At 44.5% G+C, this 22,172-nt stretch overlaps 11 non-coding genes and 3 pseudogenes across 11 annotated transcripts; all 14 read left to right on the forward strand.

Moving 5' to 3' along the window:
* Positions 1–237: 237 nt before the first annotated feature.
* On the forward strand, positions 238–428 carry LOC141206713 (U2 spliceosomal RNA). Its single transcript, XR_012277259.1, has one exon. It is a non-coding gene; the product is annotated as a U2 spliceosomal RNA (small nuclear RNA).
* A 1,115-nt stretch (positions 429–1,543) lies between these two features.
* Positions 1,544–1,734, forward strand: LOC141206714 (U2 spliceosomal RNA). Its single transcript, XR_012277260.1, has one exon. It is a non-coding gene; the product is annotated as a U2 spliceosomal RNA (small nuclear RNA).
* Positions 1,735–2,849: 1,115 nt separating this feature from the next.
* On the forward strand, positions 2,850–3,040 carry LOC141206715 (U2 spliceosomal RNA). Its single transcript, XR_012277261.1, has one exon. It is a non-coding gene; the product is annotated as a U2 spliceosomal RNA (small nuclear RNA).
* Positions 3,041–4,155: 1,115 nt separating this feature from the next.
* Positions 4,156–4,247, forward strand: LOC141206427 (U2 spliceosomal RNA; annotated as a pseudogene).
* A 796-nt stretch (positions 4,248–5,043) lies between these two features.
* On the forward strand, positions 5,044–5,224 carry LOC141206283 (U2 spliceosomal RNA; annotated as a pseudogene).
* A 1,115-nt stretch (positions 5,225–6,339) lies between these two features.
* On the forward strand, positions 6,340–6,530 carry LOC141206716 (U2 spliceosomal RNA). The gene has a single exon (XR_012277262.1). It is a non-coding gene; the product is annotated as a U2 spliceosomal RNA (small nuclear RNA).
* A 1,115-nt stretch (positions 6,531–7,645) lies between these two features.
* On the forward strand, positions 7,646–7,836 carry LOC141206121 (U2 spliceosomal RNA). The gene has a single exon (XR_012276787.1). It is a non-coding gene; the product is annotated as a U2 spliceosomal RNA (small nuclear RNA).
* Positions 7,837–8,951: 1,115 nt separating this feature from the next.
* Positions 8,952–9,142, forward strand: LOC141206717 (U2 spliceosomal RNA). The gene has a single exon (XR_012277263.1). It is a non-coding gene; the product is annotated as a U2 spliceosomal RNA (small nuclear RNA).
* Positions 9,143–15,248: 6,106 nt separating this feature from the next.
* LOC141206286 (U2 spliceosomal RNA) lies at positions 15,249–15,453 on the forward strand (annotated as a pseudogene).
* Positions 15,454–16,568: 1,115 nt separating this feature from the next.
* LOC141206718 (U2 spliceosomal RNA) lies at positions 16,569–16,759 on the forward strand. The gene has a single exon (XR_012277264.1). It is a non-coding gene; the product is annotated as a U2 spliceosomal RNA (small nuclear RNA).
* Positions 16,760–17,874: 1,115 nt separating this feature from the next.
* Positions 17,875–18,065, forward strand: LOC141206140 (U2 spliceosomal RNA). Its single transcript, XR_012276806.1, has one exon. It is a non-coding gene; the product is annotated as a U2 spliceosomal RNA (small nuclear RNA).
* A 1,115-nt stretch (positions 18,066–19,180) lies between these two features.
* LOC141206719 (U2 spliceosomal RNA) lies at positions 19,181–19,371 on the forward strand. Its single transcript, XR_012277265.1, has one exon. It is a non-coding gene; the product is annotated as a U2 spliceosomal RNA (small nuclear RNA).
* Positions 19,372–20,486: 1,115 nt separating this feature from the next.
* On the forward strand, positions 20,487–20,677 carry LOC141206720 (U2 spliceosomal RNA). Its single transcript, XR_012277266.1, has one exon. It is a non-coding gene; the product is annotated as a U2 spliceosomal RNA (small nuclear RNA).
* A 1,115-nt stretch (positions 20,678–21,792) lies between these two features.
* Positions 21,793–21,983, forward strand: LOC141206721 (U2 spliceosomal RNA). The gene has a single exon (XR_012277267.1). It is a non-coding gene; the product is annotated as a U2 spliceosomal RNA (small nuclear RNA).
* The last annotated feature ends 189 nt before the right edge of the window (positions 21,984–22,172 follow it).

Here is a 22,172-nt window from a genome sequence, read left to right on the forward strand (position 1 = left end):
TCCAACGGTGTTGAGGCGGGTGGGAACAGCAGGGGGTGAAGGTGCTGTGTTTAAAGAGGTGGAGTTATGCAGATCTAAAACGCGTGGATTGCAGCAGCAGCAAGCCGAAAAGTGCAGGCATGTAAGGGATCTAGAGGTTGACAACATGTCTTCTTAACGGGAGTCCAGGAGCTCATCTCCACAAATGGACTTTTCAGGATCCTTGGGTGGCTCCGTAGTTTGAAACCAATTCTGGTTATCGCTTCTCGGCCTTTTGGCTAAGATCAAGTGTAGTATCTGTTCTTATCAGTTTAATATCTGATACGTCCCCTATCTGGGGACCATATATTAAATGGATTTTTAGAACAGGGAGATGGAAAAAGAGCTTGCTCTGTCCACTCCACGCATTGACCTGGTATTGCAGTATCTCCAGGACCGGTGCACCCCTTCTTTAATGCAGTTTCTAAAATCAGAAAGAATTGAATTCAATGTTTTTTGTTCATTTTGCTTGTTTGTCGGATTTGGGGATGGACTCTTTGGCTTTGCTTTTCTTCTCCTCATTGGATTTTTCATGTTCAAAGTTGCAGAAGCCAGATTACAAGCTCATTTTGGTTCAACTTCAGCAACTGTGCATTGCATTGCCATGTAATGTGATGCAATGCTATCTTTCTAGCTCTCCCTTTTTACTTCCTTTTGGATAAACAGACATATTAGGCAAGCATTTTGGAGCTTTCACCTAAATAACTACAGGTGGTGAGATAAGCTGCACAATATAATTGACCTTTCAGTATATTGTTGCACACACACCATCTATTTAGCAAATGCCCTTGTTATCAACAGCAGCCTTTTAAACTCACCTGAGCTAACAGGTATGTGCGCTGGTTACTCTGCTGCGCTTAAAATTTCTTTTTTGGTTTGCTACAATGCCTTTTCTGAAACGTTGTCTCCTTCTGCTGGAACACTGACTTCTTTCATTTAATGCCTGCAGACTATAAAAGAGAACCCAACCCAAAAAGTTTGGTTGATTAGTCTGTGGCATTCTGTTAAACTGTTGCTTATGGCGGTCTCTGTGAGCTTCTCAGCGACATTCAGCCAGCCAGGTATCCTGCCTGCAGTAGATGGAATGTGGCAATGGAACGCTGGCTGCGCGTGTCATAATAGGCTCTGAGCCTTTATATACCTGTGCACAGCAGCAGCCACCTTCAGTCTGCTGCTGGACAGCCAGCAGCAGCAGCAGCAGGAGAGGTATGTAATCAGGAGCCCTCCTGCTAAGGGTAGACAGCTGCTCGTTCCACCCCACCCCCCGCCTTAATTGGTTCTCCTCCCTTCCAACGGTGTTGAGGCGGGTGGGAACAGCAGGGGGTGAAGGTGCTGTGTTTAAAGAGGTGGAGTTATGCAGATCTAAAACGCGTGGATTGCAGCAGCAGCAAGCCGAAAAGTGCAGGCATGTAAGGGATCTAGAGGTTGACAACATGTCTTCTTAACGGGAGTCCAGGAGCTCATCTCCACAAATGGACTTTTCAGGATCCTTGGGTGGCTCCGTAGTTTGAAACCAATTCTGGTTATCGCTTCTCGGCCTTTTGGCTAAGATCAAGTGTAGTATCTGTTCTTATCAGTTTAATATCTGATACGTCCCCTATCTGGGGACCATATATTAAATGGATTTTTAGAACAGGGAGATGGAAAAAGAGCTTGCTCTGTCCACTCCACGCATTGACCTGGTATTGCAGTATCTCCAGGACCGGTGCACCCCTTCTTTAATGCAGTTTCTAAAATCAGAAAGAATTGAATTCAATGTTTTTTGTTCATTTTGCTTGTTTGTCGGATTTGGGGATGGACTCTTTGGCTTTGCTTTTCTTCTCCTCATTGGATTTTTCATGTTCAAAGTTGCAGAAGCCAGATTACAAGCTCATTTTGGTTCAACTTCAGCAACTGTGCATTGCATTGCCATGTAATGTGATGCAATGCTATCTTTCTAGCTCTCCCTTTTTACTTCCTTTTGGATAAACAGACATATTAGGCAAGCATTTTGGAGCTTTCACCTAAATAACTACAGGTGGTGAGATAAGCTGCACAATATAATTGACCTTTCAGTATATTGTTGCACACACACCATCTATTTAGCAAATGCTCTTGTTATCAACAGCAGCCTTTTAAACTCACCTGAGCTAACAGGTATGTGCGCTGGTTACTCTGCTGCGCTTAAAATTTCTTTTTTGGTTTGCTACAATGCCTTTTCTGAAACGTTGTCTCCTTCTGCTGGAACACTGACTTCTTTCATTTAATGCCTGCAGACTATAAAAGAGAACCCAACCCAAAAAGTTTGGTTGATTAGTCTGTGGCATTCTGTTAAACTGTTGCTTATGGCGGTCTCTGTGAGCTTCTCAGCGACATTCAGCCAGCCAGGTATCCTGCCTGCAGTAGATGGAATGTGGCAATGGAACGCTGGCTGCGCGTGTCATAATAGGCTCTGAGCCTTTATATACCTGTGCACAGCAGCAGCCACCTTCAGTCTGCTGCTGGACAGCCAGCAGCAGCAGCAGCAGGAGAGGTATGTAATCAGGAGCCCTCCTGCTAAGGGTAGACAGCTGCTCGTTCCACCCCACCCCCCGCCTTAATTGGTTCTCCTCCCTTCCAACGGTGTTGAGGCGGGTGGGAACAGCAGGGGGTGAAGGTGCTGTGTTTAAAGAGGTGGAGTTATGCAGATCTAAAACGCGTGGATTGCAGCAGCAGCAAGCCGAAAAGTGCAGGCATGTAAGGGATCTAGAGGTTGACAACATGTCTTCTTAACGGGAGTCCAGGAGCTCATCTCCACAAATGGACTTTTCAGGATCCTTGGGTGGCTCCGTAGTTTGAAATCAATTCTGGTTATCGCTTCTCGGCCTTTTGGCTAAGATCAAGTGTAGTATCTGTTCTTATCAGTTTAATATCTGATACGTCCCCTATCTGGGGACCATATATTAAATGGATTTTTAGAACAGGGAGATGGAAAAAGAGCTTGCTCTGTCCACTCCACGCATTGACCTGGTATTGCAGTATCTCCAGGACCGGTGCACCCCTTCTTTAATGCAGTTTCTAAAATCAGAAAGAATTGAATTCAATGTTTTTTGTTCATTTTGCTTGTTTGTCGGATTTTGGGATGGACTCTTTGGCTTTGCTTTTCTTCTCCTCATTGGATTTTTCATGTTCAAAGTTGCAGAAGCCAGATTACAAGCTCATTTTGGTTCAACTTCAGCAACTGTGCATTGCATTGCCATGTAATGTGATGCAATGCTATCTTTCTAGCTCTCCCTTTTTACTTCCTTTTGGATAAACAGACATATTAGGCAAGCATTTTGGAGCTTTCACCTAAATAACTACAGGTGGTGAGATAAGCTGCACAATATAATTGACCTTTCAGTATATTGTTGCACACACACCATCTATTTAGCAAATGCCCTTGTTATCAACAGCAGCCTTTTAAACTCACCTGAGCTAACAGGTATGTGCGCTGGTTACTCTGCTGCGCTTAAAATTTCTTTTTTGGTTTGCTACAATGCCTTTTCTGAAACGTTGTCTCCTTCTGCTGGAACACTGACTTCTTTCATTTAAGGCCTGCAGACTATAAAAGAGAACCCAACCCAAAAAGTTTGGTTGATTAGTCTGTGGCATTCTGTTAAACTGTTGCTTATGGCGGTCTCTGTGAGCTTCTCAGCGACATTCAGCCAGCCAGGTATCCTGCCTGCAGTAGATGGAATGTGGCAATGGAACGCTGGCTGCGCGTGTCATAATAGGCTCTGAGCCTTTATATACCTGTGCACAGCAGCAGCCACCTTCAGTCTGCTGCTGGACAGCCAGCAGCAGCAGCAGCAGGAGAGGTATGTAATCAGGATCCCTCCTGCTAAGGGTAGACAGCTGCTCGTTCCACCCCACCCCCCGCCTTAATTGGTTCTCCTCCCTTCCAACGGTGTTGAGGCGGGTGGGAACAGCAGGGGGTGAAGGTGCTGTGTTTAAAGAGGTGGAGTTATGCAGATCTAAAACGCGTGGATTGCAGCAGCAGCAAGCCGAAAAGTGCAGGCATGTAAGGGATCTAGAGGTTGACAACATGTCTTCTTAACGGGAGTCCAGGAGCTCATCTCCACAAATGGACTTTTCAGGATCCTTGGGTGGCTCCGTAGTTTGAAACCAATTCTGGTTATCGCTTCTCGGCCTTTTGGCTAAGATCAAGTGTAGTATCTTTCGAAAAGGCGGTTTTGGATGTTGGCCGCCCTAGTAGATTGATACATTATGCACACTGGGGTTTAGGCGCTTGTTAGTACGCCAGGTGGCTAATATAGTCATCTGGTGGAAAGCATGGCCCCCCAGGATCGACGCCATTGGGCCGGGGAAGATCGAAAGCCCGAAGTGTGAAGTGCCCCAGGAGTGGTGACCCTGGGGTGCCTTAACTCACTGGGATTGGGAACCCCACTTGAGTTTATGGCACATTTGCACAAGCACTTTAAATTTTCTTTCTTCGCACATACCCTTATTCCGGGCCTTCTGGCCTTAGGATGGGGAATTTTTCAATTCCCGGTCGAAGGTCCGGGCAGTATTATACTGTGAAACCTTCACTATTTATTTAATTTCTTTGTCACTGTGTGTCCACTTATTCACGTGTGTCACGTCCTACTAGGATTTTGTCGGGATGCGGTTCCCTTACGGGTTCCTCTCTTGGCAGGTCTAGGGGGGGAGTGTGTGGCCATCAGGTTCCGCTCCCCCCTGAACCCCCCTGGCTCTCCTCTTTCGGGAGGAGAGCGTTGTTGGCTCCCCTCTTCCGGGAGGGGAGCACAGTCTTTGGCTCGCAGTGCCTTGCTCGGGTGAGAACTCGGGCAGGTGCTGGGGGTAAGATTGGGTCGCCTCTGGCTCCGGCTGGAGGTGGCTATTTGTCCCTGTTCCTCGCTGTGGCCTTCTGGCTCAGAGGGACGGGGAATGGTTTGGGGGACCCTTCTCCTTTTGGAGAGGGTTTCAAGAAGACCAGCATCCTAGTGCACTTTTTTTGTGGCACTTGTCACTTTTTTAAGCGCACTCGGGTTTTGTACACGAATTCGGGCTTTTAGAAAAAAAAAAAAAAAAATCTGTTCTTATCAGTTTAATATCTGATACGTCCCCTATCTGGGGACCATATATTAAATGGATTTTTAGAACAGGGAGATGGAAAAAGAGCTTGCTCTGTCCACTCCACGCATTGACCTGGTATTGCAGTATCTCCAGGACCGGTGCACCCCTTCTTTAATGCAGTTTCTAAAATCAGAAAGAATTGAATTCAATGTTTTTTGTTCATTTTGCTTGTTTGTCGGATTTTGGGATGGACTCTTTGGCTTTGCTTTTCTTCTCCTCATTGGATTTTTCATGTTCAAAGTTGCAGAAGCCAGATTACAAGCTCATTTTGGTTCAATTTCAGCAACTGTGCATTGCATTGCCATGTAATGTGATGCAATGCTATCTTTCTAGCTCTCCCTTTTTACTTCCTTTTGGATAAACAGACATATTAGGCAAGCATTTTGGAGCTTTCACCTAAATAACTACAGGTGGTGAGATAAGCTGCACAATATAATTGACCTTTCAGTATATTGTTGCACACACACCATCTATTTAGCAAATGCCCTTGTTATCAACAGCAGCCTTTTAAACTCACCTGAGCTAACAGGTATGTGCGCTGGTTACTCTGCTGCGCTTAAAATTTCTTTTTTGGTTTGCTACAATGCCTTTTCTGAAACGTTGTCTCCTTCTGCTGGAACACTGACTTCTTTCATTTAATGCCTGCAGACTATAAAAGAGAACCCAACCCAAAAAGTTTGGTTGATTAGTCTGTGGCATCCTGTTAAACTGTTGCTTATGGCGGTCTCTGTGAGCTTCTCAGCGACATTCAGCCAGCCAGGTATCCTGCCTGCAGTAGATGGAATGTGGCAATGGAACGCTGGCTGCGCGTGTCATAATAGGCTCTGAGCCTTTATATACCTGTGCACAGCAGCAGCCACCTTCAGTCTGCTGCTGGACAGCCAGCAGCAGCAGCAGCAGGAGAGGTATGCAATCAGGAGCCCTCCTGCTAAGGGTAGACAGCTGCTCGTTCCACCCCACCCCCCGCCTTAATTGGTTCTCCTCCCTTCCAACGGTGTTGAGGCGGGTGGGAACAGCAGGGGGTGAAGGTGCTGTGTTTAAAGAGGTGGAGTTATGCAGATCTAAAACGCGTGGATTGCAGCAGCAGCAAGCCGAAAAGTGCAGGCATGTAAGGGATCTAAAGGTTGACAACATGTCTTCTTAACGGGAGTCCAGGAGCTCATCTCCACAAATGGACTTTTCAGGATCCTTGGGTGGCTCCGTAGTTTGAAACCAATTCTGGTTATCGCTTCTCGGCCTTTTGGCTAAGATCAAGTGTAGTATCTGTTCTTATCAGTTTAATATCTGATACGTCCCCTATCTGGGGACCATATATTAAATGGATTTTTAGAACAGGGAGATGGAAAAAGAGCTTGCTCTGTCCACTCCACGCATTGACCTGGTATTGCAGTATCTCCAGGACCGGTGCACCCCTTCTTTAATGCAGTTTCTAAAATCAGAAAGAATTGAATTCAATGTTTTTTGTTCATTTTGCTTGTTTGTCGGATTTTGGGATGGACTCTTTGGCTTTGCTTTTCTTCTCCTCATTGGATTTTTCATGTTCAAAGTTGCAGAAGCCAGATTACAAGCTCATTTTGGTTCAACTTCAGCAACTGTGCATTGCATTGCCATGTAATGTGATGCAATGCTATCTTTCTAGCTCTCCCTTTTTACTTCCTTTTGGATAAACAGACATATTAGGCAAGCATTTTGGAGCTTTCACCTAAATAACTACAGGTGGTGAGATAAGCTGCACAATATAATTGACCTTTCAGTATATTGTTGCACACACACCATCTATTTAGCAAATGCCCTTGTTATCAACAGCAGCCTTTTAAACTCACCTGAGCTAACAGGTATGTGCGCTGGTTACTCTGCTGCGCTTAAAATTTCTTTTTTGGTTTGCTACAATGCCTTTTCTGAAACGTTGTCTCCTTCTGCTGGAACACTGACTTCTTTCATTTAATGCCTGCAGACTATAAAAGAGAACCCAACCCAAAAAGTTTGGTTGATTAGTCTGTGGCATTCTGTTAAACTGTTGCTTATGGCGGTCTCTGTGAGCTTCTCAGCGACATTCAGCCAGCCAGGTATCCTGCCTGCAGTAGATGGAATGTGGCAATGGAACGCTGGCTGCGCGTGTCATAATAGGCTCTGAGCCTTTATATACCTGTGCACAGCAGCAGCCACCTTCAGTCTGCTGCTGGACAGCCAGCAGCAGCAGCAGCAGGAGAGGTATGTAATCAGGAGCCCTCCTGCTAAGGGTAGACAGCTGCTCGTTCCACCCCACCCCCCGCCTTAATTGGTTCTCCTCCCTTCCAACGGTGTTGAGGCGGGTGGGAACAGCAGGGGGTGAAGGTGCTGTGTTTAAAGAGGTGGAGTTATGCAGATCTAAAACGCGTGGATTGCAGCAGCAGCAAGCCGAAAAGTGCAGGCATGTAAGGGATCTAGAGGTTGACAACATGTCTTCTTAACGGGAGTCCAGGAGCTCATCTCCACAAATGGACTTTTCAGGATCCTTGGGTGGCTCCGTAGTTTGAAACCAATTCTGGTTATCGCTTCTCGGCCTTTTGGTTAAGATCAAGTGTAGTATCTGTTCTTATCAGTTTAATATCTGATACGTCCCCTATCTGGGGACCATATATTAAATGGATTTTTAGAACAGGGAGATGGAAAAAGAGCTTGCTCTGTCCACTCCACGCATTGACCTGGTATTGCAGTATCTCCAGGACCGGTGCACCCCTTCTTTAATGCAGTTTCTAAAATCAGAAAGAATTGAATTCAATGTTTTTTGTTCATTTTGCTTGTTTGTCGGATTTTGGGATGGACTCTTTGGCTTTGCTTTTCTTCTCCTCATTGGATTTTTCATGTTCAAAGTTGCAGAAGCCAGATTACAAGCTCATTTTGGTTCAACTTCAGCAACTGTGCATTGCATTGCCATGTAATGTGATGCAATGCTATCTTTCTAGCTCTCCCTTTTTACTTCCTTTTGGATAAACAGACATATTAGGCAAGCATTTTGGAGCTTTCACCTAAATAACTACAGGTGGTGAGATAAGCTGCACAATATAATTGACCTTTCAGTATATTGTTGCACACACACCATCTATTTAGCAAATGCCCTTGTTATCAACAGCAGCCTTTTAAACTCACCTGAGCTAACAGGTATGTGCGCTGGTTACTCTGCTGCGCTTAAAATTTCTTTTTTGGTTTGCTACAATGCCTTTTCTGAAACGTTGTCTCCTTCTGCTGGAACACTGACTTCTTTCATTTAATGCCTGCAGACTATAAAAGAGAACCCAACCCAAAAAGTTTGGTTGATTAGTCTGTGGCATTCTGTTAAACTGTTGCTTATGGCGGTCTCTGTGAGCTTCTCAGCGACATTCAGCCAGCCAGGTATCCTGCCTGCAGTAGATGGAATGTGGCAATGGAACGCTGGCTGCGCGTGTCATAATAGGCTCTGAGCCTTTATATACCTGTGCACAGCAGCAGCCACCTTCAGTCTGCTGCTGGACAGCCAGCAGCAGCAGCAGCAGGAGAGGTATGTAATCAGGAGCCCTCCTGCTAAGGGTAGACAGCTGCTCGTTCCACCCCACCCCCCGCCTTAATTGGTTCTCCTCCCTTCCAACGGTGTTGAGGCGGGTGGGAACAGCAGGGGGTGAAGGTGCTGTGTTTAAAGAGGTGGAGTTATGCAGATCTAAAACGCGTGGATTGCAGCAGCAGCAAGCCGAAAAGTGCAGGCATGTAAGGGATCTAAAGGTTGACAACATGTCTTCTTAACGGGAGTCCAGGAGCTCATCTCCACAAATGGACTTTTCAGGATCCTTGGGTGGCTCCGTAGTTTGAAACCAATTCTGGTTATCGCTTCTCGGCCTTTTGGCTAAGATCAAGTGTAGTATCTGTTCTTATCAGTTTAATATCTGATACGTCCCCTATCTGGGGACCATATATTAAATGGATTTTTAGAACAGGGAGATGGAAAAAGAGCTTGCTCTGTCCACTCCACGCATTGACCTGGTATTGCAGTATCTCCAGGACCGGTGCACCCCTTCTTTAATGCAGTTTCTAAAATCAGAAAGAATTGAATTCAATGTTTTTTGTTCATTTTGCTTGTTTGTCGGATTTTGGGATGGACTCTTTGGCTTTGCTTTTCTTCTCCTCATTGGATTTTTCATGTTCAAAGTTGCAGAAGCCAGATTACAAGCTCATTTTGGTTCAACTTCAGCAACTGTGCATTGCATTGCCATGTAATGTGATGCAATGCTATCTTTCTAGCTCTCCCTTTTTACTTCCTTTTGGATAAACAGACATATTAGGCAAGCATTTTGGAGCTTTCACCTAAATAACTACAGGTGGTGAGATAAGCTGCACAATATAATTGATCTTTCAGTATATTGTTGCACACACGCCATCTATTTAGCAAATGCCCTTGTTATCAACAGCAGCCTTTTAAACTCACCTGAGCTAACAGGTATGTGCGCTGGTTACTCTGCTGCGCTTAAAATTTCTTTTTTGGTTTGCTACAATGCCTTTTCTGAAACGTTGTCTCCTTCTGCTGGAACACTGACTTCTTTCATTTAATGCCTGCAGACTATAAAAGAGAACCCAACCCAAAAAGTTTGGTTGATTAGTCTGTGGCATTCTGTTAAACTGTTGCTTATGGCGGTCTCTGTGAGCTTCTCAGCGACATTCAGCCAGCCAGGTATCCTGCCTGCAGTAGATGGAATGTGGCAATGGAATGCTGGCTGCGCGTGTCATAATAGGCTCTGAGCCTTTATATACCTGTGCACAGCAGCAGCCACCTTCAGTCTGCTGCTGGACAGCCAGCAGCAGCAGCAGCAGGAGAGGTATGTAATCAGGAGCCCTCCTGCTAAGGGTAGACAGCTGCTCGTTCCACCCCACCCCCCGCCTTAATTGGTTCTCCTCCCTTCCAACGGTGTTGAGGCGGGTGGGAACAGCAGGGGGTGAAGGTGCTGTGTTTAAAGAGGTGGAGTTATGCAGATCTAAAACGCGTGGATTGCAGCAGCAGCAAGCCGAAAAGTGCAGGCATGTAAGGGATCTAGAGGTTGACAACATGTCTTCTTAACGGGAGTCCAGGAGCTCATCTCCACAAATGGACTTTTCAGGATCCTTGGGTGGCTCCGTAGTTTGAAACCAATTCTGGTTATCGCTTCTCGGCCTTTTGGCTCAGACCTAGTGTTTGGACAAGAGGTTCCTTGTGTACTAGCCCTCGGCCTTCCAGCATCGCCACTTCGGTGGCTTAAGCTGGATGCTGCTATAGGGGGAGAGTGAGGAGGAAACGAGAAGGCGATTCCTGAAGCGACCATGGGTGTCAAGCTTCGTTTTGCTGGGACCGGGGATCCCCGGGTCAAGAATGCTTTCCGTATCGACGTCTCTGAGGAGAAGAAGGACCATTTCTCGTTGTCATACCTGGTCAACGCCATTTTCTATGAAATCCTGAAGATCCAGAAGTCGGAGATATTCTGTTTGCAGGAGTTCAGAAGGGAGCATAGGTACGTCTTGGTGCTTTCTTCTATGGCGGCTTGCCAAAACCTTTTCAAAACTCTTCAAGTCCTTTCAGAGCACCCTCAGCTGGATGGACTTATCTTCACTGTACTCTACTCTAAGGGGGATATCCCGGTGGTAATATTCATGCACAACCCCTTTATCTCCCGGGATGATATCACTGCATTCCTGAGAAGACACTGCATTTTTGTGCAATTCTCCCATAAAATCTTAAATGGAGAAGGGCTGTGGACTGGGAAGTATAAATACTTTGTGAGGTTTGGGATAGACCCTCATGGTCCTGGAGGTATTCACTATCCTCCCCTGAACTTTACAATTGGAAGAGACTCTGGATATCTGTTTTTTCCCGAGGCGCCATTGTTCTGCAGGAGATGCAACATGTTCAGGCATATCCAGGATTTCTGCAAGCAATTGCCAAACTGTAGAAAGTGCAACAAGTACGGTCATCTGGCGAAGGATTGTTCCAACCCGGTGGTATGTGATGCCTGCGGGGAGGAAGGACATGTGATTCGGGATTGTAAGGCTAAAGTCAAGCCTAGGTCCTTCTCCGAAGTGACCAAAGGTAAGCCTACTGTCCCTGCTGTTACCCCACAGGTGACTACTGCAGAGATCAATGCTGAGACGGAGCCCCCTGAGGTTGAAGATCTGGTGGGTGAGGCCCAGAACCTGTTGGACCCTCCGGCCCCTGCTGGGCCAGGTATGGAGATCTCCGAGTTGGATGTGGACCTCCCTCATCAGTCCGAAATATGTGGTGAGGGTGACATGGATGTGTCTCTAGCTCGAACCCCTGCATTGTCCTGGGGTGCTACAGACGAAGAGGTGGCCAGGGATGGTGGCCAAGGAGACTTTACTTCTGGGAGGTCTTTTGATGATGATGATACTCCTGAACTGGCCAATAAAAAACCCAGACGAGAGTACTCACCTGTCAGCGGAGGGTGCGACAGTCCTGCAAGTGACCGCATTTACCCGCAGGATGTCTTCTCCCCTGATGCTCCTTACCTTGACATCCCTGAGAGCATCAACACCTTTGGGGTGCTTTCCCAGTCTGATGATAATGGATGAGTATGGTGTGATCAACATTGAGTCATGTATTTCTTTTCATTAATTAATGTCTTGCCAATCTGGTTGGGATGTAGTGTCCCTAAATGTAAGGCAGATCAGATCTAAAATCAGAAGAACAACTGTTCTGGACTACCTGAAACATTTAGGTGCTGATGTTTTTTGCCTTCAGGAGTGTGGGATTCAGGATGCTCCTTGTGACAAAGACTGGCCTTACGGACAGCATATCTGGTCAGGGTCTAATCATAATAAAAATGATGGGGTGGGGATATTAGTTGGGAATAAAGAAATCTCTATTGATAGTTATATTGTGGTGGAGGTGGGCCGATGTTTAATTGCATTTTTGAGTTATAGAGGGTGGCGGGTCAGAATTATTAATTTATATTGCCCTACAGGGAAGGAAGAGCGGCTTGCTCTTCTTGAAAAATTAAGTTTTTTTCTTCCAGGGAAATCTCCCACTATTTTTGTTGGGGACGTTAATTGTGTCACAGAAGGAAAGTGTGACATAACAGGAAAGAAATTGTCCCATTTAATTTGTGATTTTTCCTTTTTAGATGCAGCAGTTGTTGTTCTTGGCATGCCACCACCGCCGACATACCATGCTGACCGTGGTGAGATTCATTCCAGAATTGATTTAATGTTATTTTCTAAAAATATGGTATGTTTGGATTTTTCTCAACAAAAGGTACCTTTTTCGGACCATGAATGTTTGAGAGGCGTGTTTTGTGCGAATGGTGACCAAGTGTATGGCGGTGGGGTATGGAAGTTGAATGCAAGGCTGTTAGAGGATGATGAGGTGATGAATGAGTTTAATGTAAAGTATGAAAGATGGAGAATGCGTAAGAAGGATTTTGTGTGTGTTCTTGACTGGTGGGACTGGGTGAAAGTGCAATTTAAAACTTTCTTCAAAAAGTGGGGCTATAGAAAAGCTGCCAGATATAGGAATAGGTTTAATGACCTTAATAGACGGATTGACTGGTTGAGAAAGTGTGTTGCAAGTGGTTTGGAGATGTCTGATCAACTTACTGAGGCTAAGAATGAATTGAAGCGTGTGTTGGATGAGAAAGGAAAGGAAATTATATATCGTACTAAAATTGAGCACCTGGAGAAAAATGAGAAGTGTACGAGGTTCTTTTTTAAAAAAATGAATGGTAGGAAGACTGATATGAATGAAGTTGTGAATGAAAGTGGAACCAACTGTATGGGTGAGGATGTGCTGAAAGAAGTGAATAGGTTTTATAGCAAGTTGTATGATGAGAAATGGATTGACTCTGGGCTTGTGTCATATGTTCTGAATGGTGTGGAGAAAAAACTTGATTCTGAGGAGCGTGATCTATTGTGTGAGGATGTAGTTCTGGATGAAGTGAAGAATGTGGTGTGGAGTGCTAAAAAGAGTAAGACTCCTGGGAAAGATGGTATACCTGTAGAGTTGTATGTGAAAGCATGGGAAGTTTTGGGAACAGATTTGACTGAGGTATGTAAGTATATGTGGGTGAATGGTAGGTTGTGTGAATCAATGAAAGAAGGAGTGGTTGTGCTTGTGTATAAAAAGGGTGAGAGGAAACGTTTGGAAAACTGGAGACCAATAACACTGCTGAATTCGGATTATAAGGTCTACAGTAAGTTACTGGCAAATCGTATGCGTGAAGTGATTGGTAGTGTTGTGGAGGAGGACCAAGTATGTGCAGTGCCTGGAAGAAGTATGAGTGATAACTTGTTATTGTTGAGAGATATGATTGGGGATTGCAAGGATAGAAAGCAGAAATGTATGACTTTAGCTATTGATTTTGAGAAGGCGTTTGACAGGGTTTCGCATGTGTTTTTGTTTAAAGTACTGGAAAGAATGGGGTTTCCTAGAGAATTTGTGAATTGTGTAAAATCATTGTATGATTGTGTGTCAAGTGAGTTCTTGGTTAATGGGTGGCTGTGTGACAAAGTGAAGATTAGGTCAGGAGTAAGGCAGGGGTGTCCTATGTCCCCCGTCTTATTTGTATGTGTAATAGAACCATTGTTATGTTTGATTAGACGGGATAAAATGATGAGAGGTTTGTTGGTGCCTGGTAGTGGTGGTAAGCATGTGAAAGTGTTAGGTTATATGGATGATGTTGTGGTTGTGAGTGAAAGTATGGCTTCTTTGAGTAGAATTAAATTGCTTTTGAATTTTTTTGTTGGTGCGTCTGGTTTTAGGGTAAATTGGAATAAATGTAGTTTTAAATGTTTTGGAGATAGTAGTACTCGTATGGATGGTGTAAAGTGTGAAGAGGGTGCAATCAAGATTTTGGGCGTATTATTTAATGATGACTTAAAAGGGAATGAAAGTTGGGAAGAGTGTGGTATGCGGGTTGAACGTAAATTGAATTTTTGGCGAATGAGAGAATTGACTCTGCGTGGTAAGGTGTTAATTATCAAAGCAGTGATTCTCCCTATCCTGCTTTATGTGGCGACTGTTTTTCCTTCTCCTTACAGGAAAATTAAGAGAATAGAGAAGTTGGTATTCACATTCCTGTGGTGTAGTAAGATGGAGAAGTTGAAGCGGGAGAGCCTTTTTAAGGCTTGTCAGCATGGTGGGCTGGCCTTTCCCAATATTGAAGTTTTTTTAGGTCTTAATTATATTAAGACTGTGGTTATTTTGCTGGGTAAAGGCAATAAAGGTGCTTTTATGGCTAATTATTCTGCTGGATGGATGTTGTATGGGTTATGCTGGAGGAAGAGAGATGCGAGTGTGCCTGTGGCCTTTAAGTGTCCTGTTTGGTATGAGGTGATTGAGAAATTTGTGAGAAAGCATGATTTGTTGAGTGTGGGAATGAATGATTTTAGAATGACCAAGAATGTGGTGAAAAGAATGAGTGCAAATGAGGTAGAGTGTAATATTGTTGGGCTGAGAGGGAATGAGGTTTCAGATGCATGGAAGAAGTTAGATACGTATGGGATGTCAAACAAACAGAAGGATGTTGTGTGGATGACTTTACATAATATTTTACCTGTGAGAGAAGTGCAGAAGAAAAGAGAGTTGATAAGAACAGATGTGTGTCCGAGAGTGGGATGTGGTGGTTGTGAGACTGTCAGGCATGTTATGTGGGATTGTGAGTACGCGTACAGTGTGTGGAAGTGTGTAGGTGGATTGTGTAAGGGTTTAGCAGGCGTGAATTTTGTGGATTGGCGTGTGGCGATGTTTGGAATTGGTGCGTGTAGTCGGTCTAAAGATAGAATTTTATGGTTGATAATGGCTTGTGTGATGGAGAGTTTGTGGGATGCAAGGAACCTTGGACTTTTCAAAAGGAAATCTTTATCAGTGAATGAATGTGTTAGACTTATTCTTTCAAGACTATACCTGATATATAAGTTGGACAGCAGAGGCGGTGGTGGCACAGATGCCGAAGGGATTTGGAAATTAAAAAAGTGGCATTACCTTATCAAATACCAGTGATTTTTTTCTTTGTGATTCCTTGAAGTTTCTGCATTTGTGTTACGTAAAGGATGTTCCCTTGTGATTATATTTCGTCTTATACTACTGCTAAATAAATAGAACCATGATGATGAGAAGTTTTAAGTAGCAAATTTTGGAGAAATTCATACTGTTTGCTAAAAAACTAAACTGAATGGTTTAAAAAAAAAAAAAAAAAATCTGTTCTTATCAGTTTAATATCTGATACGTCCCCTATCTGGGGACCATATATTAAATGGATTTTTAGAACAGGGAGATGGAAAAAGAGCTTGCTCTGTCCACTCCACGCATTGACCTGGTATTGCAGTATCTCCAGGACCGGTGCACCCCTTCTTTAATGTAGTTTCTAAAATCAGAAAGAATTGAATTCAATGTTTTTTGTTCATTTTGCTTGTTTGTCGGATTTTGGGATGGACTCTTTGGCTTTGCTTTTCTTCTCCTCATTGGATTTTTCATGTTCAAAGTTGCAGAAGCCAGATTACAAGCTCATTTTGGTTCAACTTCAGCAACTGTGCATTGCATTGCCATGTAATGTGATGCAATGCTATCTTTCTAGCTCTCCCTTTTTACTTCCTTTTGGATAAACAGACATATTAGGCAAGCATTTTGGAGCTTTCACCTAAATAACTACAGGTGGTGAGATAAGCTGCACAATATAATTGACCTTTCAGTATATTGTTGCACACACACCATCTATTTAGCAAATGCCCTTGTTATCAACAGCAGCCTTTTAAACTCACCTGAGCTAACAGGTATGTGCGCTGGTTACTCTGCTGCGCTTAAAATTTCTTTTTTGGTTTGCTACAATGCCTTTTCTGAAACGTTGTCTCCTTCTGCTGGAACACTGACTTCTTTCATTTAATGCCTGCAGACTATAAAAGAGAACCCAACCCAAAAAGTTTGGTTGATTAGTCTGTGGCATTCTGTTAAACTGTTGCTTATGGCGGTCTCTGTGAGCTTCTCAGCGACATTCAGCCAGCCAGGTATCCTGCCTGCAGTAGATGGAATGTGGCAATGGAACGCTGGCTGCGCGTGTCATAATAGGCTCTGAGCCTTTATATACCTGTGCACAGCAGCAGCCACCTTCAGTCTGCTGCTGGACAGCCAGCAGCAGCAGCAGCAGGAGAGGTATGTAATCAGGAGCCCTCCTGCTAAGGGTAGACAGCTGCTCGTTCCACCCCACCCCCCGCCTTAATTGGTTCTCCTCCCTTCCAACGGTGTTGAGGCGGGTGGGAACAGCAGGGGGTGAAGGTGCTGTGTTTAAAGAGTTGGAGTTATGCAGATCTAAAACGCGTGGATTGCAGCAGCAGCAAGCCGAAAAGTGCAGGCATGTAAGGGATCTAGAGGTTGACAACATGTCTTCTTAACGGGAGTCCAGGAGCTCATCTCCACAAATGGACTTTTCAGGATCCTTGGGTGGCTCCGTAGTTTGAAACCAATTCTGGTTATCGCTTCTCGGCCTTTTGGCTAAGATCAAGTGTAGTATCTGTTCTTATCAGTTTAATATCTGATACGTCCCCTATCTGGGGACCATATATTAAATGGATTTTTAGAACAGGGAGATGGAAAAAGAGCTTGCTCTGTCCACTCCACGCATTGACCTGGTATTGCAGTATCTCCAGGACCGGTGCACCCCTTCTTTAATGCAGTTTCTAAAATCAGAAAGAATTGAATTCAATGTTTTTTGTTCATTTTGCTTGTTTGTCGGATTTTGGGATGGACTCTTTGGCTTTGCTTTTCTTCTCCTCATTGGATTTTCCATGTTCAAAGTTGCAGAAGCCAGATTACAAGCTCATTTTGGTTCAACTTCAGCAACTGTGCATTGCATTGCCATGTAATGTGATGCAATGCTATCTTTCTAGCTCTCCCTTTTTACTTCCTTTTGGATAAACAGACATATTAGGCAAGCATTTTGGAGCTTTCACCTAAATAACTACAGGTGGTGAGATAAGCTGCACAATATAATTGACCTTTCAGTATATTGTTGCACACACACCATCTATTTAGCAAATGCCCTTGTTATCAACAGCAGCCTTTTAAACTTACCTGAGCTAACAGGTATGTGCGCTGGTTACTCTGCTGCGCTTAAAATTTCTTTTTTGGTTTGCTACAATGCCTTTTCTGAAACGTTGTCTCCTTCTGCTGGAACACTGACTTCTTTCATTTAATGCCTGCAGACTATAAAAGAGAACCCAACCCAAAAAGTTTGGCTGATTAGTCTGTGGCATTCTGTTAAACTGTTGCTTATGGCGGTCTCTGTGAGCTTCTCAGCGACATTCAGCCAGCCAGGTATCCTGCCTGCAGTAGATGGAATGTGGCAATGGAACGCTGGCTGCGCGTGTCATAATAGGCTCTGAGCCTTTATATACCTGTGCACAGCAGCAGCCACCTTCAGTCTGCTGCTGGACAGCCAGCAGCAGCAGCAGCAGGAGAGGTATGTAATCAGGAGCCCTCCTGCTAAGGGTAGACAGCTGCTCGTTCCACCCCACCCCCCGCCTTAATTGGTTCTCCTCCCTTCCAACGGTGTTGAGGCGGGTGGGAACAGCAGGGGGTGAAGGTGCTGTGTTTAAAGAGGTGGAGTTATGCAGATCTAAAACGCGTGGATTGCAGCAGCAGCAAGCCGAAAAGTGCAGGCATGTAAGGGATCTAGAGGTTGACAACATGTCTTCTTAACGGGAGTCCAGGAGCTCATCTCCACAAATGGACTTTTCAGGATCCTTGGGTGGCTCCGTAGTTTGAAACCAATTCTGGTTATCGCTTCTCGGCCTTTTGGCTAAGATCAAGTGTAGTATCTGTTCTTATCAGTTTAATATCTGATACGTCCCCTATCTGGGGACCATATATTAAATGGATTTTTAGAACAGGGAGATGGAAAAAGAGCTTGCTCTGTCCACTCCACGCATTGACCTGTTATTGCAGTATCTCCAGGACCGGTGCACCCCTTCTTTAATGCATTTTTTAAAATCAGAAAGAATTGAATTCAATGTTTTTTGTTCATTTTGCTTGTTTGTCGGATTTTGGGATGGACTCTTTGGCTTTGCTTTTCTTCTCCTCATTGGATTTTTCATGTTCAAAGTTGCAGAAGCCAGATTACAAGCTCATTTTGGTTCAACTTCAGCAACTGTGCATTGCATTGCCATGTAATGTGATGCAATGCTATCTTTCTAGCTCTCCCTTTTTACTTCCTTTTGGATAAACAGACATATTAGGCAAGCATTTTGGAGCTTTCACCTAAATAACTACAGGTGGTGAGATAAGCTGCACAATATAATTGACCTTTCAGTATATTGTTGCACACACACCATCTATTTAGCAAATGCCCTTGTTATCAACAGCAGCCTTTTAAACTCACCTGAGCTAACAGGTATGTGCGCTGGTTACTCTGCTGCGCTTAAAATTTCTTTTTTGGTTTGCTACAATGCCTTTTCTGAAACGTTGTCTCCTTCTGCTGGAACACTGACTTCTTTCATTTAATGCCTGCAGACTATAAAAGAGAACCCAACCCAAAAAGTTTGGCTGATTAGTCTGTGGCATTCTGTTAAACTGTTGCTTATGGCGGTCTCTGTGAGCTTCTCAGCGACATTCAGCCAGCCAGGTATCCTGCCTGCAGTAGATGGAATGTGGCAATGGAACGCTGGCTGCGCGTGTCATAATAGGCTCTGAGCCTTTATATACCTGTGCACAGCAGCAGCCACCTTCAGTCTGCTGCTGGACAGCCAGCAGCAGCAGCAGCAGGAGAGGTATGTAATCAGGAGCCCTCCTGCTAAGGGTAGACAGCTGCTCGTTCCACCCCACCCCCCGCCTTAATTGGTTCTCCTCCCTTCCAACGGTGTTGAGGCGGGTGGGAACAGCAGGGGGTGAAGGTGCTGTGTTTAAAGAGGTGGAGTTATGCAGATCTAAAACGCGTGGATTGCAGCAGCAGCAAGCCGAAAAGTGCAGGCATGTAAGGGATCTAGAGGTTGACAACATGTCTTCTTAACGGGAGTCCAGGAGCTCATCTCCACAAATGGACTTTTCAGGATCCTTGGGTGGCTCCGTAGTTTGAAACCAATTCTGGTTATCGCTTCTCGGCCTTTTGGCTAAGATCAAGTGTAGTATCTGTTCTTATCAGTTTAATATCTGATACGTCCCCTATCTGGGGACCATATATTAAATGGATTTTTAGAACAGGGAGATGGAAAAAGAGCTTGCTCTGTCCACTCCACGCATTGACCTGGTATTGCAGTATCTCCAGGACCGGTGCACCCCTTCTTTAATGCAGTTTCTAAAATCAGAAAGAATTGAATTCAATGTTTTTTGTTCATTTTGCTTGTTTGTCGGATTTTGGGATGGACTCTTTGGCTTTGCTTTTCTTCTCCTCATTGGATTTTTCATGTTCAAAGTTGCAGAAGCCAGATTACAAGCTCATTTTGGTTCAACTTCAGCAACTGTGCATTGCATTGCCATGTAATGTGATGCAATGCTATCTTTCTAGCTCTCCCTTTTTACTTCCTTTTGGATAAACAGACATATTAGGCAAGCATTTTGGAGCTTTCACCTAAATAACTACAGGTGGTGAGATAAGCTGCACAATATAATTGACCTTTCAGTATATTGTTGCACACACACCATCTATTTAGCAAATGCCCTTGTTATCAACAGCAGCCTTTTAAACTCACCTGAGCTAACAGGTATGTGCGCTGGTTACTCTGCTGCGCTTAAAATTTCTTTTTTGGTTTGCTACAATGCCTTTTCTGAAACGTTGTCTCCTTCTGCTGGAACACTGACTTCTTTCATTTAATGCCTGCAGACTATAAAAGAGAACCCAACCCAAAAAGTTTGGTTGATTAGTCTGTGGCATTCTGTTAAACTGTTGCTTATGGCGGTCTCTGTGAGCTTCTCAGCGACATTCAGCCAGCCAGGTATCCTGCCTGCAGTAGATGGAATGTGGCAATGGAACGCTGGCTGCGCGTGTCATAATAGGCTCTGAGCCTTTATATACCTGTGCACAGCAGCAGCCACCTTCAGTCTGCTGCTGGACAGCCAGCAGCAGCAGCAGCAGGAGAGGTATGTAATCAGGAGCCCTCCTGCTAAGGGTAGACAGCTGCTCGTTCCACCCCACCCCCCGCCTTAATTGGTTCTCCTCCCTTCCAACGGTGTTGAGGCGGGTGGGAACAGCAGGGGGTGAAGGTGCTGTGTTTAAAGAGGTGGAGTTATGCAGATCTAAAACGCGTGGATTGCAGCAGCAGCAAGCCGAAAAGTGCAGGCATGTAAGGGATCTAGAGGTTGACAACATGTCTTCTTAACGGGAGTCCAGGAGCTCATCTCCACAAATGGACTTTTCAGGATCCTTGGGTGGCTCCGTAGTTTGAAACCAATTCTGGTTATCGCTTCTCGGCCTTTTGGCTAAGATCAAGTGTAGTATCTGTTCTTATCAGTTTAATATCTGATACGTCCCCTATCTGGGGACCATATATTAAATGGATTTTTAGAACAGGGAGATGGAAAAAGAGCTTGCTCTGTCCACTCCACGCATTGACCTGGTATTGCAGTATCTCCAGGACCGGTGCACCCCTTCTTTAATGCAGTTTCTAAAATCAGAAAGAATTGAATTCAATGTTTTTTGTTCATTTTGCTTGTTTGTCGGATTTTGGGATGGACTCTTTGGCTTTGCTTTTCTTCTCCTCATTGGATTTTTCATGTTCAAAGTTGCAGAAGCCAGATTACAAGCTCATTTTGGTTCAACTTCAGCAACTGTGCATTGCATTGCAATGTAATGTGATGCAATGCTATCTTTCTAGCTCTCCCTTTTTACTTCCTTTTGGATAAACAGACATATTAGGCAAGCATTTTGGAGCTTTCACCTAAATAACTACAGGTGGTGAGATAAGCTGCACAATATAATTGACCTTTCAGTATATTGTTGCACACACACCATCTATTTAGCAAATGCCCTTGTTATCAACAGCAGCCTTTTAAACTCACCTGAGCTAACAGGTATGTGCGCTGGTTACTCTGCTGCGCTTAAAATTTCTTTTTTGGTTTGCTACAATGCCTTTTCTGAAACGTTGTCTCCTTCTGCTGGAACACTGACTTCTTTCATTTAATGCCTGCAGACTATAAAAGAGAACCCAACCCAAAAAGTTTGGTTGATTAGTCTGTGGCATTCTGTTAAACTGTTGCTTATGGCGGTCTCTGTGAGCTTCTCAGCGACATTCAGCCAGCCAGGTATCCTGCCTGCAGTAGATGGAATGTGGCAATGGAACGCTGGCTGCGCATGTCATAATAGGCTCTGAGCCTTTATATACCTGTGCACAGCAGCAGCCACCTTCAGTCTGCTGCTGGACAGCCAGCAGCAGCAGCAGCAGGAGAGGTATGTAATCAGGAGCCATCCTGCTAAGGGTAGACAGCTGCTCGTTCCACCCCACCCCCCGCCTTAATTGGTTCTCCTCCCTTCCAACGGTGTTGAGGCGGGTGGGAACAGCAGGGGGTGAAGGTGCTGTGTTTAAAGAGGTGGAGTTATGCAGATCTAAAACGCGTGGATTGCAGCAGCAGCAAGCCGAAAAGTGCAGGCATGTAAGGGATCTAGAGGTTGACAACATGTCTTCTTAACGGGAGTCCAGGAGCTCATCTCCACAAATGGACTTTTCAGGATCCTTTGGTGGCTCCGTAGTTTGAAACCAATTCTGGTTATCGCTTCTCGGCCTTTTGGCTAAGATCAAGTGTAGTATCTGTTCTTATCAGTTTAATATCTGATACGTCCCCTATCTGGGGACCATATATTAAATGGATTTTTAGAACAGGGAGATGGAAAAAGAGCTTGCTCTGTCCACTCCACGCATTGACCTGGTATTGCAGTATCTCCAGGACCGGTGCACCCCTTCTTTAATGCAGTTTCTAAAATCAGAAAGAATTGAATTCAATGTTTTTTGTTCATTTTGCTTGTTTGTCGGATTTTGGGATGGACTCTTTGGCTTTGCTTTTCTTCTCCTCATTGGATTTTTCATGTTCAAAGTTGCAGAAGCCAGATTACAAGCTCATTTTGGTTCAATTTCAGCAACTGTGCATTGCA

Source organism: Phyllobates terribilis, unplaced genomic scaffold, assembly GCF_046119375.1.
Source record: "Phyllobates terribilis strain yellow unplaced genomic scaffold, ASM4611937v1 Scaffold_142__1_contigs__length_4687701, whole genome shotgun sequence".
In the NCBI taxonomy this organism is placed as follows: Eukaryota; Metazoa; Chordata; class Amphibia; order Anura; family Dendrobatidae; genus Phyllobates; species Phyllobates terribilis.